Genomic DNA, 9,863 nt, shown 5'->3' on the forward strand with positions numbered 1-9,863 from the left:
AAATGTTACCTTCTTCGCAAAAATCATGTCCGATTGAATAAATGTTTTTTAAGGTTAATTATCGTACGAATAAAGGCACACTTCGAAAGTTGGGAATAATCTCCTACGAACAAAAATATATATATTTATTCTTCGAACAAATATATTGTATATTTATTCTTTGATTAGTAAAATTGGACGAAAATTTGCGACCACGAGAATTCATGGGGAAAATGCTGTTTTTAATTACTATTCGTTCAATTTATTAACGCACAGTGGAACTAATTCTGATTCGCGTCAAAATACAGAAGATGCTGTTGTCAAGATACGAAAGCTTTTTTCTTTTTTTTTTTCCTCAATGGAAAACGATATTTTAAGGCTAACAAAAGTTTAAGAGAATAGAAATATGAATTCAACGAATACCTACAATGTACCTTTTCATCGATATTTCATCGAGTTTATGGCGCCTTGAAGTTTGCAAATACACAGGCATCAAACAGAATACAAAATCTATGACGACGCAGCATCGTCATAGACTTTATAATAATATCTTTAAAAAAAAGTCTATTCCAAGAATCCCCTTGAATTACTTTCTATTTTTCTTTTTGTGATCTTAATAAAGGTATCATTTTTATTTTTTATGTATTTCTTCTCTATCTGCGTAAGTATTCGTTCTTATTATGCATCAATCGCTATGATTACACAATATGCTATCATTACGAATTAAAGAAACGATTTCTTTTTCTCTTTCTATAATACATATGAATAAAATTACTATGAACGAGTAAAATTTGTATGCTTGAATAAATAAAAAAAAAAAAAAAAAAAAATAAACAAAAAAGAAATGAAAGGGATGATCTGATTAAATGGTATTATTGCTTTTCATTTTCCTTATATGTTAATATGTCATTGATGATTCATCTTTCTGAAAGAGAAAATACACGACAAATTTGCGATCTTGTTCTCTCATCGGAGAACGGAGAACGGAGAACGGAGAAAGAGAGAAAGAGAGATAGAGAGAAACTGAGACAGGCGGCCTTTCATAAAAAAAAAAAAAAAAAAAAAAAAAAAAAATAGTCGATTACGTGCAGAGCGTCGTTTTAAACGGACTTCGAGGCACCATCGACAACGATATTACGCGGTGAATATGCGGCATAGAATTTAAATTAAATATTATCAGAAGAATATGACGAAGGATCGATTCGCAGGAGTCAACTGGAGGACGGCTATTCGTTTTACTCCGTTTGCTTCTTTCCTCGTCCCGTTTCTTTTCTCCTCTCTCGTATCTCCATCTTTTTCTTTTTTCTTTCTTTCTTTCTTTTCTTCCTTCTTTCATTGTACGACTTTTAACGTAATAACGAGAAGCATTCAGAAGTCACTAAAACGATACGCGTGAGACACGATTTATCAATTCCATAAAAGTCCGCTAGATTTTGCGGAGAATTTTGTTCGCGTAAAAATAAAAAAAAAATAAAAAAAGAAAAAAAAAAGAAAAAGAAAAAAGAACAGAGAGAGAGAGAGAGAGAGAGAGAGAGAGAGAGAGAAGCAAAAAAAAAGATTGAGATCGATGAAACTGTCACGATGACGTTATCATCGTCATCATCTCGTATAGAAATCGTATGGATAAAAATATTGAAAGGTATGGTCTTTGAAGCGCAAATATTATCGAACGAGAATAGGATTCCCTTTAGCGACCAGAATCGGTAGGAAAAGCGATCAAGGACGCGGTTAGCGAAGGCGACCGTTAGTGAAAATGGAAGAAGTAGGCAAAGGGGGAAGAACGAGGTATATACAGCTAAGAGAAGCCGCTTTACATAACGCGTTATCCAGCGTGACAATGGCCGCCGACAACTACGCCTCGAGAAAGAATCGTTTGATGTCGAAGGATTCATCGCGACCATGCTCCGAGTAAAAGGAGAAAGAAAAAGAAGAAGGTGGTTGAGAGGGTGGTAAAGCGAGAGGAGAGAGGAGGGGTGGAAAATTAATTTCACCTGCTGAAAAGGGAGGGAAACGAGATAGAAAGAAAGAGAGAGAGAGAGATCGGCTATGCTTGAAGTACGGTTGAATGCTTTAGAATGGCTCGAAAAGGAGAAGAAACCTTTCGTTTGATCGACATCGAGATTGAATATATCGTTTCTACGGAATGGTTATTCGACGATCTTGGAGCAGTAACGATTTCAATTCGAAATGCCGTTGAAAAACTCTCAAGAAATCTAACCGGTTATAGAAGGGAAGAGGAACGTACATTTCACGAATAAATATTGTTTCTCGATGGATATTATAAAAAACAATCGTGTAGCTTAATAAAATTATAACACTGTATGCTTTTGAACGGAAACTTTCATGGGGGATTTTACCATGGTGGTTCGCGAGATGTAAATCGCATGGAAAGATATATTTTCGTGCAAATTTGCGGCTCGAAGTGGCCTAAACGTCATTCCGTTGGCAATGTTTGGTGAGCTAAGAGAGAAAGAGAGAGAAAAAAAGAGAGAGAGAGAGGCACGAGAAACGAAAGAAAAAGAGAAGAGAACGCAGTCGGGAAAGGGCGGTGGATAGACGCGAGGAAGAAGAGTAGAGAGGAGGGTTGAAAATATTTAGACATCCGCGAAGGGATGAATAAGACTAAATTGTATCCACAATGCTGTCTCAGAGGCAGAGACGCTCTGAATAGCCTTAATAAACTCGCTGAATCCTCGGAAATATTTCCAAGCCGGAGAAGCATCGAATGCGGCGAAAACTCTTCCCCCGACTTCGCGTTCTTCTTCCTTTGGCGCTGTCCTCTCTCTCGTCCCTCTCTTCCCAGTCTCTCTCTTTTCTCGCTTCCTCCTTCACCTCCACTCCTTTTCCCTCCTCTCTGTCTCTCTCTCTCTCTCTCTCTCTCTCTCTCTCTCTCTCTTTTTCTCCTTCTCGCCACGATTCTTGTCACTCTATATCATTTACATGCCGCGCAACCTGAACATGACAAGGTTCTTAGAAAAGTACGTTAAAAGCTCGAATGAGAGTGGAAAAGTGCAAGGGGACTAACATAAGTGAAAAGTCGGAGCGTATCGAACGTTTCGTTTAGAGGAAAGGAATCCTTACCTTACCTCTATTGGATCAATCCTTTGGCAGGTAAGAGGCCCAGTAGGAAACGAGTTATTCGTCATCATGTTTCTAGCAGCGGTTGGTTATGTACTTACTTTAAGTAATGTTCCATTCGATCACGTAAAGAAAGAAAGAAAGAGAAAATAATAATGGCGAATCTTATACCCTCCGACATACATAACTCGAAATAATAACTACGATTTCTACAGTTCTGCAGCATATCAATAAGGATCGAAAGGTACCAGCTTCGAGGGTAGGTAACTCGTCTAAGGTTTTCTCATCGTCCTGCATAATACGTGGATTTGCTACCCGCTGCGATACATTTTTCCCTACATTAGGGAAAGAGCATTCGCTCGTTTGCTTCTCGAAGGCGATTTGTTTAAAGCCGTACCAACACGGTTCGCCTCCTTTCCCACGTTTCCTGCTTTTCACGCATTTGTATACGTAACTACGATTCCTACCTATCTACCTACCACACACATTTTTCTTTTTCTTTTTCTTCTTCTGGATGCTCTTAAAAAGAAATATTACGATATATCCGATCGATACGATATCCCGATTGCTAAATCATATATTCTATATACGAACGATTTGAAAACGATGATCCATCTCGTTTCACGTAATGTCCATTTAAAGCTCGAGCTATTAAAATTCAATGGATAGAAAAGAGCACATTATTCACGATCTATCAATGTGAGCGATATACATACCTACGTGAAGTAACTAAAAGAAAGAAGCAAGGTAAGCGAGCAGGATGGTAAAACGCAGGAAGGAAATAAAAATGAAAAAAAAGAAAGAAAGAAAGAAAGAAAGAAAGAAAGAAAAAAAAAAGAAAGAAAAAGGAAGAGTTTAGAGTGCTGGAGAAACGCGGATTCGCGATTTCGTATGAATCGCTAGTTACCGAACAAAGTCCTTTCGCCCCCTTCCGTAGCCGACCAAAGCCGATGGCGGACTGACTTTATTATATGTACGTTCGTTGCCGGTACTGTTACTACTGGTTTTGCTGTTGCTGCTGGCGCAATTGGTAGAAACGTTAGTGTCAAAGTGAAAGAGGATTTTCGCGAGAGTCGAAGGGACGAGCGAAGGATATCAGGGGCGTTAAAAGTGCTGAGGGAGGGAGGAAGGATGGAGATGGAAAAGATAGAGATAGATAGATAGAGAGAGAGAGAGAGAGAGAGAGAGAGAGAGAGAGAGAGAGGCAGAGAAGGAGGGGAGGAGAAAGGAGGTTGGGGGCGAGGAGGTGAAAGGTAGAGACGGGGTAGTCATTCAACCGTGCGGTTCTATGAAATCAAAGGCCACATTGTCACCGGAATTACCTCCATTCGGAAACGACGTATTCAGGCTACCGGGCGCACGTGGAATTAACCCTATTTGTTTGCCGCCTTCGAGTCGCGTGTAACGAAGCCACGATTTATTCGCATACGCTGCAATCGGAGGGACATCCTGCATGGCCGATTCGGTCCTATGTCGTGTGCCACGATATCGACCGATTCTTTCTCTCTCTCTCTCTCTCTCTCTCTCTCTCTCTCTCTCTTCTCTCTCTCCTTCTTTCTCTCTCTGTTTCTTTTTCTTTCACTCTCTCTCTCTCTCTCTCTCTCTCTCAACAGAACTCGAAGGTACTCCAAGGGAAAAGGGGTTCGTCTTTCCATTCGTCTTCTTCTTCTCTCTCTTTCTCTTTCCCATTTTCCACTCCTTTCCCCCATTTTCAACTCTTTTCTCCCTCTCTTTCCATCTATCTTACCAACGACGAGAATGTGAATCGCGTCTAATGAGCCGTTGGAAAAGCGTTCTAAGAATAAATTCTAATGGCTAGAACGAGCCCTGTAACGCTCTGAAGAAATCCAACGTAAGAATCGCAAACGTTATTCGTCAAAACTTTCGAGATACGTATAAGCTCGAGGATACTTATTCCATCCTTTTGTTTATTTACTATTGATTTGGATGATCTAAACGATAAGAACGATAAGAAAATATTGCTATACGTTTATTCTCATAAAATGAGCTTTTTTTGTTCTATTTTTCAAGTATCATCGATATAGTCCTTTTTTCGATACGGGAACCGATTGAATACCACGGGAAACGAATAATCGATAATGTAGCATCGAACTATCGACTGGCTGCCCTATGTCGAAGCACCTTTTTCATAAAACTTCAGCTTTGCAGATGGCACCGTTTAATCGAACCATCGTATCGTAGAAGGGCGACCGTGTCGAACTACTTCATCGAATTTTCTTCTAACGAGAACACCAAATGTTTTTTCTATGATAATTCCCACGCAGCAATTTATAGTGGAACCCCCATTAAACGCGTTATATTCATATCGTTCGAATCATATAAAAGATTTTTCAAAAATACGATATATATGTCCTCTGCACAGTCTAAACGTCAAAGATAACATTGAAATGTTCACACGTATTGAATCTTACGTGTCGTTTCATTCGCTCTCCAAACAAAAAGAAAAAGAAAAAGGAAAAAAGTCTACGAAAAAAAAAAAAAAGAAAGAAAAATCAAAAATAAAAAGTGAAAAAGACAAACCGAAAAAAGAACACAAAAAGAAAAAAAAAATCCCGCGTAAAGAGAGCACCGCACGTGTTCCCGCGCGCCTCTCGTACTCCGTGCCGGATAGCAATGTACCTATACATATACGATATATCGCGCGAAGCACACCGAACGAACGCAGGGTGTGCTGAGAGAGGATATTATTTCAAAAGCATCGGGAGCGTAATTCTCGCGGTCGCATTGAAGGCCGCCACCGCCATCTTCCCTCCACCCATCGCAACAATAGTCGATTTTAATACACCTTGCTCGGAGAAAACGAAATGGATGGAAAAAAGAGAGAGAGAGAGAGAGAGAGAGAGAGAGAGAGAGAAAGAGAAAGAGAAACAGAAAAATAGAAAGAGAGAGAAGGAAGAGATTCATAGTAGAGTGACAGGGTGAAAAGAGAAGGCGAAAGACATCGAGAGGGAAAGAGAATGAAAAAACCAAGGGGGTAGAGAAAAAGAGAGGAACACGGTAGTAGGTAAGAAAAAGAAAAAGAGAGAAAGAGGAGGAGGAAGAGGAGAAGGGAACTTCTACATTTGACGTGCGTGGCGCGAACAAAAGTCAGGAGAGAGAGAGAGAGAAAAAAAATAGAGAGAAAGAGAGAAAGAGAGAGAGAGAGAGAGAGTGAGGAACGAAGGGGAAAGAAACGTGCAAAAGCGCACGCAAAGAAAAACAGATGAACGTTGCCTGGCCGAAACAATTGAAGGCTGCGTGGAATAGGGGTTGCTGGCCTTTTATGTTGCCCACCCCCTGCGTTCACCAAACCATGCCCTCCTCCTCCGTTCCTCCGCTTCTTGCTTCTTCCGCCTCTTGCCTCTTCTTCCGCGGCCCCTTTGCAGCAACCCCTCCCGCTAGATCCCAACTCCGCTACCACTACCACCACAACCACCACCACCACCACCACCACCACCACCACCACCACCATCATCTCAATCTCCACCGACCAACCCTTCCTATCCTCGCGTAGCCATCGAGCCTTCAACGAGAATATTCGAGCGATCGTTCCTTCTGATGAGGCTTTTATGCGATTCCGTGAGCTTTTCAAACGGGAGCACTCGCCGTGTACGCCAGGGATAAGAATTTCAATTTCTTGTTTTTTTTTTTTTCTTTCTTTTTTTTCCTATAGGTACCTGAGAGCGATTGTATCGTTCACCTGTTCATGTGTACCTACGTACATACGTACGTTCATACATATATAGTTATATATATCACAATCGTCGATCGCTCCGTGGACCAGAGTTTTCTTTTTCTTTTTTTTACGATTAAAAGGGATCGTATCCAGACGACGAGTACATACAATAACAAAGGATTTTCTTCTATCGTTGAATTTCCCCTATAAGAGTACTCGATACAACACTCTATATAATACACTAAATACTCTTTTACCTTACTCGAAAGAAAAAAAAAAGAAAAGGAAAGATCGACAAAAAATGAACTTATCGTAATATAAAGATCGTAAGAGGAACGTTAACGGATAAGATCTCGATCGAGTTTTCATCTGATTCGATCGTTATCGAATACGTTTAGAGACGTAATATACTACTACGTATATATTCTACTACGTATATAATCGTTCTAATCGATTATTAGAAAAGTAATAGACGGATATATTCGAGAAGATAAAAATGCTCTACTCACCGATGAACACCACGATCCAGTCGAGAAAATTTGGAACACGGCAACATAAATCAGGTCCTCTCCTTCTTCCCCTCTCACATGACAGAGATACGGCACTCTAAACGGCCACTCAGTCAAAGCCAAACGTCATTGCAACGGGCGCACTACATCCACCACGGCGACGTGTGTCACGTCACGCAAAATTCAAAACCGAAATTCCGCGCATTGTCCGCGCGTCAGTGCGTCAGTCACACGCGACTTCGTGTGCGGTCTACGCTTCTCTAAATCATCGGTTAGCTCGTCGAAGCTCGATATAATCGACGCTTGCTAACCTCCACCGTTTGTTCGTTCGTTCGTTCGTTCGTTCGTTCGTTTCGTCCATTAACGACGCTTGACTATTTCGTTCGATCCTTCGATCCTCCGTTTAGCGCGGCCGCAAAAGAGATACAACAAAAAACAAAAAGAAGAAAAGAAAGAAATCGACTTGACATTCCCCTGTCTTACGTAAATATAATACATTACACTTCTCTTATATCCTTCTTCAAAATAAATTCAAAGACAATCGCAGAACGTATCTTTCGATCGTAACTTCGAACTCATTGAAAACATCTCTTAGAGATATTGATTGTTTCGCATTGAACGAAAGGGAAAAGAAAATAGTTATAATAAATAGATCAATCAATAACATCTTACCGATTCTTTGAATTCGATGTTGACAGCTGTCAGGTATCCCAACTTTGAACTGCTAAAATCGTAACTTTTAGGATAACAAAGATATCTCCGAGTACGTCGATGTGTTTGTTTGTTTCTTTTTTTTTTTTTTTTACTTTCTTCCCTTTCTTTCTTTTTTTGTTATATTTTATCGAATTAAGTTCGAAATCTTTCAATTTCTTTTGCACTAGTTTACACATTGACAGGATGTTTTGACACTTTGTTCACTATTGGATACACGCACCACACCGATTTTATTATAGTTCGTTCTTTCGATATATATATATAATAAAGATACCGATCGAGGAATGCTACGAAAGAGGGGAAAAGAGACAGAGAGAAAAAGAAAAAATAAAAGAAAATAAAAAAGAAAGAAGAAAAAAGAGAGAAGGAAAGAGACGAGAAAAGAGAGAGAGAGAGAGAGAGAGAGAAAGAGAAATGAAAAGAAAAAGAAATGATTCAAAATGAGAAATGAAAAAAAACGAGAAGCACACCGCGAATGAATGCACACGCGACCGACACACCGACGAACTTTATCGTCTCGCGCGCTACACGTAACTGATCGGAGCTTCGCGGATCTCGCTATGTCTTCTCCCCCACCAAGCGCACCCTACCGCGCTTCTCCCACTCCTCCTTTCTACCCTCGATAATATATAAGCATAAACGTTACGTGGCGCACGAAAAGCGTAAATGTCCATCCTCTAATCGACTAATTGAGTAGGATTTTGACCGATTTCTTTTGAATGCGATCCGTTCATCGATTAATTTCTCCAGCTTCGTATATATATATATATATATATATATATATATATGTATGTATGTATGTATGTATGTATGTATGTATATATATAAAATATACCCATTCATTCGTTTCAATGAATATGATAATTATCGAATATAATATCTCAAATTTACGATACATGTATTTGCAATATAAGAAAGAAAAGAAAGAGACAAAAATAAAAGAATCACACGATCGATACACGTTTTCGATATTTTTAATGTAAAAAAAAAAAAAATTGTTAATGTAAAAGTAGACATTCTTCTTTTCGGAGAAATTTTACGAAAGAACGAAAGTCCTTAGATATGTCTTTCTATCGGAATCCCTTCGATCGTTCGATACGTGTAAGAAGTAGACCTCAGCCCTTATACGAACGTCAACGAAGGGTCACCCTCGCGAATTCAAGAACCAGATCGACCGACGTGGCAGAAAGCATTGTTACCGCGAACCTTCGATATCAGCGTTGTTGATTCATTCGATTTTGTTGAAAGGAATCGGATATTTTCAGCAGTCTTTCCTTTCCCAAAGTTCTTCCTCATCTTCTCTTCTTATCCTTTACACCGCATACCATCGTCGTATCCTTAGGCAGAAGAACCTATTCCTTCTTTCGGACTCAGGTGCCATAAGGATTGGTGAGAAGGGATGCTACGTTTTTGTGTAAGCGCGAATAGAGCGCGAGAAAAACGAGAATGACTTTCTTTTCTATCGAGAAAAGAGAGATAGAGAGAGAGAGAGAGAGAGAGAGAGAGAGAGAGAGAGAGAGAGAGAGAGAGAGAGAGAGAGAGAGAGAGAGATAAAAAGATATATATATATATATGGAGAGAAAGAGAGAGAGAGAGAGAGAGGGTGATATCGTAAGACCTTTCGCACCTCTCGACGGCTGGAATGCGATGGAGCTTCCATGGGCATTGGAATGTCGCGAAATTCCGCGAACGTAATCTCGAGTGCCACGATGCCTTGGAAGCTGCGATAAATTGCACAACGATTCGTAGCCGAGCTTTCTTTGTCTATGAATCGAGTCTATGATGAATCGTAAGCTAGATCTCAAAACACGATTTTAATATATCATAAACGAGCAGCAATCGATGACAATAGCAATAGCTCTCCTATTTCTTTACGATTTTTCATATTTCCTGTATGGTTATAATAA

At 39.7% G+C, this 9,863-nt stretch overlaps 1 protein-coding gene across 7 annotated transcripts in view; it reads right to left on the bottom strand.

Annotated features, from left to right (window-relative positions):
• LOC122633903 (transcription factor SOX-2-like) overlaps positions 1-8,498 on the bottom strand; it is a 305,138-nt gene extending 296,640 nt beyond the window's left edge. For 2 of the 7 annotated variants that reach the window (XR_006328237.1, XR_006328232.1), the window contains exons 1-2: positions 7,915-8,305; positions 7,243-7,631 (exon numbers count right to left, since the gene is read on the bottom strand). The gene's annotated coding sequence lies outside the window, so the exon portion shown is untranslated. Of the gene's footprint in view, positions 1-7,242; positions 7,640-7,914; positions 8,306-8,426 lie in introns of those variants that run through there. The other 5 variants (XR_006328238.1, XR_006328241.1, XR_006328236.1 and 2 more) reach the window with 5 other exon arrangements.
• Between the last annotated feature and the right edge of the window lie 1,365 nt (positions 8,499-9,863).

The sequence above is a fragment of the Vespula pensylvanica genome, chromosome 1 (assembly GCF_014466175.1).
Source record: "Vespula pensylvanica isolate Volc-1 chromosome 1, ASM1446617v1, whole genome shotgun sequence".
Lineage (NCBI taxonomy): Eukaryota > Metazoa > Arthropoda > Insecta > Hymenoptera > Vespidae > Vespula > Vespula pensylvanica.